The sequence below is a fragment of the Nematolebias whitei genome, chromosome 21 (assembly GCF_014905685.2).
Source record: "Nematolebias whitei isolate Nwh7 chromosome 21, NemWhi1, whole genome shotgun sequence".
In the NCBI taxonomy this organism is placed as follows: Eukaryota; Metazoa; Chordata; class Actinopteri; order Cyprinodontiformes; family Rivulidae; genus Nematolebias; species Nematolebias whitei.
Window position 1 is genome coordinate 1,630,980 of NC_056518.1, and position 9,628 is coordinate 1,640,607.

Below are 9,628 nucleotides of genomic sequence, written 5' to 3' on the forward strand. Positions count from 1 at the left end.
CAATGTAGATTATGGTACTTAAGGTAGCAATAATATACATTGACTCCGCAAAGATTGCAATTTAACGAATGAACTGCATGTTGGCATGGTCAAAGGCCTCTTAGTCTCTAACTTAACTACACAACAAAATTCATTCTTGCCTGGGGTGTTCAAAACAATACCAAAAACCAATTAAACGATGTCTCAACATCGACAACAACAGTGACTAAGCAACCAGTAAAACAACGTTTCAACATTGACAAAAGCAGTGATTAAGCAACTAGAAAACGACGTTTCGGTGCGCCACTCACTCTGGATGTCAGATTTGCTCACGTTATTGCGTCTGGTAGCATTATCCTAACTGGCGTCACCCCCCTTCGGTCATGGGAGACCGCGAACACGGGTGAGGACGTCGCTCCATGAGCTAAAGTTAGGTTGTCCTTGAGTAGTTTTAACCGTTTGCGTAGCTGAAAGAGGACTTTTAGGTCTGGATCGGAATCCAGTTTGACTTTCGATGGAGTGTATTTGTCTGGGTCAGTCAGATACAGTAACATCGAGTTAATTGTAGGATCATCCAACTTCTGAAGTTGGATGATGTCTGCGTCAGTTGAAAATGACTTTTCATATTTTAGAAGAACTTGGCGAAGTTTGTCTCTTTCTTCATCAGATGTCAGAGTGTCGGCTTGAGCGACCACCTGTTCAATCTGTGATGAGACTGATGAGGGTTCTTGCTCCTTGGGGAGCTCCAACGAACCCTTTTCTGAGTCGTCGGACCTGTCTATGGGTAAGACACCATAGGTTTGAGGCCCTTGGTCGACGTCATCGGTTGAGAAAAGAGCGATGGCCTGTGATGGTTTCGTGAAACATACTGGCCCAGCTTCTTGACTCGGTACCAGGTTATCTGGGAGTCCTCCCAGAACTGGAATGCCTAGTTCAAAATCATGAAAATCAGTTTCTGAGTTTTCAGTTTGTGATGACTCATCATCGTTTGTGTGTGAGTTTACCCCCCCCCTTCGTCCGATGAGGGGTTCTTGGAGGCAACAACAGCAATGTCTTGGTGTGTTTCACCGACATCTGTAATGTTGTCATTTGCGCCTTCAGATTTAGTAGCGATCAGATCACTACATTGTGCTCCTGGTTGGATTCCCATTTCAGCGTTTTTCAAAGTTTCTACAAACCTTTGTAGTTTCTCTGTCTCCTCCGAGCTCAGAGGTGTAGGGCCTTGTTCCTGGGACCTTTGTGATTTTATCGCCTCGGTTCGTTTCGTCCGAGGTGGGGGAGGGTTAGGCACGTCTTTTGGGGGTTCCTCTTCGGACTTCCCCTGATAATATGGGTCCTCTTGGATCCCATATCTTTGCGTCCTACGCATGTCCCATGTACGATAATCACGGTCATCCTCTGAAAGAGGAGCCTTTTTGTCCCAGCGTGCACCTTCAGGACGCGGTTTGTTAGTTTGAAAATACTGCCTTTTCTCGCCTGTTTTAGGAGTAGGTGTCAACGCACTCCGTCCTTCCATTTCTAGGCAGTGGGGTTTAACCTTTACACCAGGAAACACCTCTATGGGCGTCTTATCATGAGAGCATGCCTCGAACACATTCACTGCACACTGTCGCACGTTCGGTGGAGGAGACCTGTTCAGGTCTGTTCCTACCGCCCGAGATGAGGGTGGATTAAGAGCAGGAGGTGCAACAACGTCTTTCTGAGGTGTTTGTGGGTGACCTGGACTCTGTCCTTGTTCGTCTCTGAGTCCCAGACCAGCTCGCCCCACGTCAGAAATCTTGTTTGTTGCTGCGGCCAGTTCCTCCTCACAAGCCTTCAGGCGTTCCTGTGATGTCCGACATTCACGTCGTGAACGCACAACTTCTTCCAGTAATATCTGTTTATGCACTTCGCGTTTGTGCAGATCTTTTTTAAGCACATCTGTAGCATCCCTGGCTTCAGATAGTGATACATTAAGTAACTGTATTTTGCTATTCAGCGAATCAATTTCTGCATTTGCATTTTGCTGTAATTGAAACATCTGTTCATAATGTTTTTTCATGAGGACCTCATGTTCGCCTTTAAATTGAAGGAAGTGTTCTTCAATCTTCTGAACCACCTCTTTTTCACTGTATAACCTTAGTGCAAGGTCATCAGCTTTCCTAACAACTGCATAGAATGATTCTTTCAGCAAAATTGCAATTCTAGCCAGCTTTTCATAACTTGACATTGTAATTTCTGTAGAGGTCACAACTTCTGCAACCTCCACCAGATCGTCCAACAACTTTTTTGGGTTCATGCTGTCCGCCCGTTTGCCATATGGATGTAAGGAAGCTGTCAGCAGCGCTAACGCATCTTCCAAACAGTCCTTCATCCCATAAGGATCAAAGTCTTTTTCCCTGACACCTGTCATGGTTATTCACCGTTCAGCACTTTTTCCGGATAAAACAATTGCCAGCTTCAGATATTTTTACAGGTAAATAATTGTATTCAAATGTCAATGAGTTTCACACTATTCTAGCTTTGGGTTTACACAAAAGTATTGTTATAAGTCAACTTATTCAAATGTGAGCACCTGTCTCAGGTTTTACCCCAATTCATGAATATTCTTAAGTAAATGCTTCTCTGGCAGTGTTACTTTTTATGTGCTTATTTCTTAACAGATACTAGATTACCAAGCTCTTTTTAGTGTATTTCACTCTAAAGCACTGAATTTTTATAAACCTGCAATTTTTCTTTTTAGTCTCACAGCAATCATCAGTTTAAAACGATTTTTAAACCGTTTACTTCCAGAAATTCGCTATTTTAAACAGCTACTCATCAACCAGGTGGTGAACAGAAAAAGAAAAATTGATGATGTGTCAGGATTAATCAGTCTTTCTTCAGAAAAACTGTTATTCCTGTTCTCCTGTCTCATCCTCTATTTAAAATTAAATAGGAAGATGTATTTTTAGGTGGTAAATAAAATCAGAAAAGTCTCTTTTTCCTGATATATTTACTCTTTTTTAGTGATCTAGCAATTAAACGTGTATTATATTTCCAGCAAACGAGCAACTTATCAACTCTGTGAATATCTGAACCGTATCTTTTTAAAAAGTTTCTAATTTTTCATTTTGTACCTCCTGTTTGAGGAATTCAGTGAATGAAAAATGTCCTGGTAAATGCCTGTCTTGCATAAATACCTTAATTACTTTTTAAATGCAAGATAACAGTGATTATTCAGCTCAAGGAAGTTTGTTAACTCAAAGTTCGTCTTACAGAAAAAAAAAACGTTTAATTTCACTAAAATACCTAAAGATGAAGCGAAACTGTGATCTCAAGTTTCCCAGGAGGGGGCAGTGTTTAGCTTTCTACCAGCAGGAGTCTATGACGACTTCCTGTGACGTTAGGTTGACATCCTGTTTTTAGCCGCTTAGCTTAAAGTTAGCTTCGGCTAAACTCGGTTAAAATCAACATTTCCGAACGGTTTTAAAGCGTAAATGTGGCGTTGTTTCAACAAGCACGACTTCTTAGCATGAACATGAGTTCACTGGGACATGTGGCGGCTTTATTTAGTGATTTTAAGCACAGCGAAGGCTACGGTTCAACCGAACTTTATAAACTGACATGGAGGAAATGACGTAGCCACGTCACTCATCCGGTCGTTAGCTGTTAGCTTAAAATTAGCATCGCTAGCGTTGTTCAAAAACATCATTTAATGACGGATTTTAAACTCTAACGTGGCTAACTTTCAGCGATTATGCTTCGAAGACACGGAGCATCGTATCAGAATCAACTTTAAAGCGCTTTTCGGCTTTTAAAAAGCAGATTTTATTCCCTATGAAAAACGAGTTTTCATTTCCGGGTCACGTGACTGGATCCACCAATGACAGAGCAAGACGGGGTGACTGACACGTCTCTCAGCCAATGAAAGCGTTACACCGCAGCTAACTCAACCAATCACGGACCGTTTTTCCAACTAGCATGTTACTGTTAGCCTGAAATAATTCGACAACTTTTCGCCTTTTAAACTGTCAAAATGCACCAATTTCTGTTACAAGTGTCACGAATCAAGCTCTGAGCTGCACGGAGTCTGCGCCCCGGCATTAAAAACGTCTTTCCCACCATTTAAAACAAACTCGTTCGAACCTTTTCAGAACCGAGCCAGTACCAGAACCACGTCTGAACCGTCTTTAAACAGAATAAAGCGTTTCCACACAAACCCAGCTTTAGTTACACATAACAGGCGTACAATTTCAGCTTTAAAAAGACTCGTTGGCTCACAAGTTCAGCTTCAAACATCCCAGCGTAAACATGCAGCGTTTTACTCCAAGCGCGCAGCTTCAGCTGCGTTCCAGCACAGCTGACAATCTGTTATTTATTTTTCATGCCAACACGTAAAATCAATCTTTACACGAATACACAGTCCATTTATGAACACGTCACGGGCCACCAATACGTGGTGGAAACGTACGGACGGGCCACCAATATGTAGATGAACAGATGCTGAGATATATTCATCAATTAAAACAGATTCTTCATTTTTCTGGACTGAATAAAACGTGCATTGAATTTAATAAAATGTAACGTGAGACGTTATTTATCTTTGACCCATCAAAATGAATGTGGTCATTTATTTTACAGAATCAAAGTTTAACATCAACATTTCCATTAATTTGGCAGAATATGAGAATAACAACATAATCAATCAGCTTTACAATCAGGAAAACCATACGGCCATGATTTTCCGTTGCTTCACCACAGACATTAATGAAAACTGTACAATTATGATCAATTATCCACACGGCGGTGGATGAGCACTTTACACAGACATTTCTAAATTATCTGGAAGGATTTCTACTTGAGAGAAGAATTTAAAGATAGAAATGAAGTTTAAAGGGAGTAAAAGATGGTGTGTGAGGGGGAGTGTTGACCAGAACCGACACTCTCCATTCGAACCCAGCTTTTCCTCGGTACGCTTGGTAGTAAACTTGACTCATTACCTCTCTGAAGATGAATCAGCAGATATGGAGTTCCAGTTAACGCTACCTGTCCAGCGTCTCCATAGGATGGCTGTGACTCGTCCGAAGTAGTGACGAGATTCCGTCCGACACAAGCTCACCTCAGCAAGTGGACTTCACATGAGTGGAGTCCTTCAGAAGTTCCACTCAGAGGTGGAAGATGTTATAATCCAAACTCGGAAGAGCCTTATCATGGCTGGACTTCTGTTCTCCCAAACGACTTCACAGAACTGCGAACATCTCAGAACTGAGAGAACTAGGAAGTACCGGCATTTAAAGGGCTCTATTTCTGGTATATTTGATAGTTCCTGATTGGTCAATATCAACCAGACAGGGGTGTAGTTTGTGATGTAAGAGGTTACTAGAAGTCAGAAAACAGCAAGAATTGTTATGGAACAGATTAAACTGTTCTCAGAGACAGAGAGAGTTTTGTTTTGGCGAGTTTGGAGAAACAGGTGCCAACTTCTCTGTTGACGTCTGAGAGGATGTAAACAAGACAGTTGTTCCAACACATGTCTGCTTCGACTCCTGACCTTGGAAAACGCACACTTGCTCATTCAAAGACAGAAATCAGAAAATGCATAAAAATCTGTAACAGGCCTTATCATGAATTCTACTTTGCATAAGAAACTAAAAAATCATTGTTACTGTTTTACAGTTAATAAAATTGATTAGTTCACTGCAACATCTAAAATGGTTTGAACTAAAACACTTTGGTTATCAACATTTGTAAAATAGTAATGATAATAAAAAAGAGAGTGTTCTTTCACTTGATTTTCAAGAAAGAAAGTCTCAGGATGGGTGAACCTGTATTTCTGGATTCAAATCAATGAAATGACAGTTTCTGTCCCACAAGGTTCTTAAGGTCAAGGGTTTTGACCTTAGGCTTAGTTTTGACATCAGGTCAAGTTCACTACACTTACACTGCTGTGGAGAAATTAAACCAAATTTTGTTCAATTTGCATGGGGCATTTTACAATTTTGAATGACAATAAAATTTATATTTATTATGTATTTATTATTATTATCTGCATACCTCCTACTGAAGTGACACGACCTCATACAAACAGTAGTCACAATCTGAGCATCTTGGGGTGAAAGAAAAATAATTCTCAAACTGATCAGATATTTAAACAGCAATCCTTAAGAATTTGGCTTTTTTGTGTGTGTGTGTATGCGCGTGCGTGTGTTTGATAACAGTTTAAATACTTTTTACCATTATCCTTCTCAGTATAACTACATGTTTTGTCAGACTTTTATTAATCAAAGTGGTTTCCAGGATATTGTATGGATGCATTTCTCTTTAGTTGAATATTTGCTCTGACTGTTACTCGACCACTGTCACTGTAAGCTATTTATCAATAAAAGGACAACAGCTTAAGCACTGTTATGCTGCATTATATTCACCTAATTAAACACAGAGATGATACTGAATTCACAATGAAGCAATTGATTTAAGCTGAAAACAACAAGTATATTTTGGCTAAAATGACAGAAAAGAGAAATTTGTTATTCAAGTTTTGTAAAATACAGTAATTACCATATAAAACATAATTACCAAGTGAATGGGTGTTTGGATGCATAATTTTATTTTGAACTTGTATATTTATCATTCTTTGCAAACTCCCACAATAGTTACATTTGAATACAAGGAGAACAAGCAACCGTGCAGCTACAGAATAGTAAACAAACTGACTCGCTTAGCTTTAAGCTAACTTAAAACATAAATATGATAAAATGATCCCATTTGGTTGCAACAAATACTTTAAATCATGACCCAACTCTGAGTGAGGCCAGTTCTGTTGCTGCCTCTGCTTCAAGTCATTCTTCTCACCTGAGTAGGTATCTGTGCTTGCAGATCATTCTGCTCTGTTTCCATGGCGATGCCTGGTGTGGTGTTTGCCAAGTGCTGGCTCTGGGTGTCTGTTGCTGGACTCGGCATCCCAGGCTGACTGGCACCAGTTTTCACATCTGATCCATTCCCAAAGGCTAAGATGGCATTTTCTGTAACACAAGAGCAGCAGAACTACAGGTTCAGATTCACACAGATTGTGCTCCTTTTTGGTCTTTGTGTTAAGTGCAAAAACTTGTACATTTTTATATGAGCCATGCTGGATTGTTGACATGACTCTTGACTGTGATTGGTCAAGTATAAATTACACACTAAAGCCAGTCATCATAACAAAGTAAACATTTTAATGTGACTCACTGCTGCTGAGAAACAAGCTTGTTTCTGTTGTAAAAATGAATTCCAGGGGATCTGTGTGTTTTTGTGTCTCTCATGTCATCTGTCCTGTCCTCCTCAGTATTTCTGTAATCAGCTCTTGCCTCTACCACCCGTTGTCCTGTCCCAAGTGTTTTTCTTTATCCCCTCGTTAGTGTCTGTAGCAATTATGAAGTGAGATGGAGGAAGAAGGGTGACACTTTCTCCACAACACTCCACTACATTTACTTACTTGTTTGTGTTTACATAAGTGTTTAAGAGTACAAAACAAGTGTTTACATATTTAGTACTCGTTAAAGTGGGGCACTAGCTGGTCATTTTACTGACCAACAACAACTTAATTAATATATTCACCCTTTAATAATCAGAACTTAAGCCCCCAGTATACTCCCGCGTACGTCCATACGCGGAGGTATGAGCATAGCCCCCAGGGCATGTCCGTGCAAAGCTCAATTTTTACGACCGCATACTCGATGTCGCACAATAAACTGCCCAGCGACGGACTGTTTTGTATGCAACACCAATGTATTAAATTCCCCTTCTTCATCTCTGATCTGGCCTTTTCTTTTGTTTTGTTGCCAAGAGGCAGTGATCTCTTCCTCCTCCGTTGATGCCATGACTGAAATGGTGAGAAATGAAGGAATTTGTCACGAGCAAATTAAACTCAGGTCCAGCATGGCTGCGAGAGGTCTGGAGATTTCCTGGTGGGCTTGTTTGATGTGTGGGCTGCAGGGCCAGCGCTCCCTGTTTTTTTTTATTTTTTAGATCTTTTTATTAACAACACATAAACACAGAACACCGCTGCGGCTGAGGCTGCCAGCGCTAGTTTTTTTCTTCTTTTTTCCGACCTGTCAGTCAATCCAGTAGGCATGTCAGCAAATGACCAATCGGGGACCTCAATTTGTCCCGAAGGTAAACGCCCCTTGTCTGTGAAGCTGCTCTGCAGCTGCTCAGAGTGTACGCTGGAGTACGAAGTCTGAACCCTCTGCGTACAGTACATGCGTACGTCCGTTCACGTGTACGTACGGTGAACGGACGTACGCGGGAGTATACTGGGGGCATTAGTCACTGAAGTAGAATCTGTTAATTACAGGGAGTTCTATACCAGAACAAATGAATATTCATCTGAATGGAGACCAAAGTTGTCTTTGAAGTTTTATTACAAAAATAATAAAAATAAGAGTGAACAATAACAAACAAACAATAATAATCTATCAATCAAGGCTTAATTCTCTTATCTAAGGAAAAAGTAACTCTTTGAGCAGGAATTAGTTTGGTTATTATACGCGCACAAATTTAGACAAAATTTGACTATTTTAATAAACCATTTGCTTTGGATTTTGGTTAAAATAAGTTGTTATTTAATGTGATCAGATAAGTCATTTATTCTCACTGCAAGCCAGGAAATGATTTATCAAGTTGCATCAGCTAAAATATCATAACCAGACCAAGGCATCATGTCACCAGGTTCTGCTCCTTACTGGGTCAGTGTTGAAGGCACCATGTCACTCATATTTCTGGGGTTCTGTTGGTGGATCAGGCCAGGATACACCATGAGGAGGACTTGCCAGGAACTGCCCAAGGTAGCTGAACATCACTGTGACAGCTTCAGGGGTCGATGAGGGCAACAGCTGATGAGAAGTGCCGTCCATCGCAACCTTCAGCTGGCTTTGACTTCAAGCCAAGAACGTGAGTCTTGCAGTGAGAAAAATGCCTCATCTTCTGTAGTTATTTAACTTCAAATCTTTTCAAAGTGTAATTGAGCAACATGCTTATCTGCTCAGAAATGATGAGGAGTGGACCTCGGACTACATCAAGATCGGGATCCAAAGTCAAACCGCTCAGGATCGGGAGTCCAAGACGAACTGCGTTGTCACACAAAGAGACTTTGTGTAAAAACATCTCTCAGAAGATGTTTTGACTACTCAAGAACATTATGACTTCCCTCTGAAGCAAACAGCTCCAGCTAAAAGAGCTTTCAACAGGTGTTTCTTCAAGGAAAAGCTATCTTATGGAAACCGGAGAAAGAAATGCAATTCAATTAAATTCAGTTTATTTATATAGCGACAACTCACAACAAAGTTGTCTCGGGAACTTTACAGGAACATTCACATAAAAGCCAATTGGTAAAGTTCTCTATCTAAGGAATCCAGCAGACAAGTTGAATCTTGGCTTTGTTGCAGTCTCTCATCCTGAGCAAGCACAGTGGAGACAGTGGAAAGAAAAACTCCCTTTAGCAGGAAGAAACCTCCAGCAGAACCAGCTCAGGACAAGAGACCATCTGCTTTGACCGGCTGGTTTAAGAGGACAGGAAGGAGAGACAGATGAACACAAAATGGCAGGTCCAGATATAGGTGCAGGTGTACCTGAAAGACAAAAACACATGTCAAGGATACAAAAAATATCCTGATGCATGCTCAATAATCCAGGTAGAAAAATCTAAAAA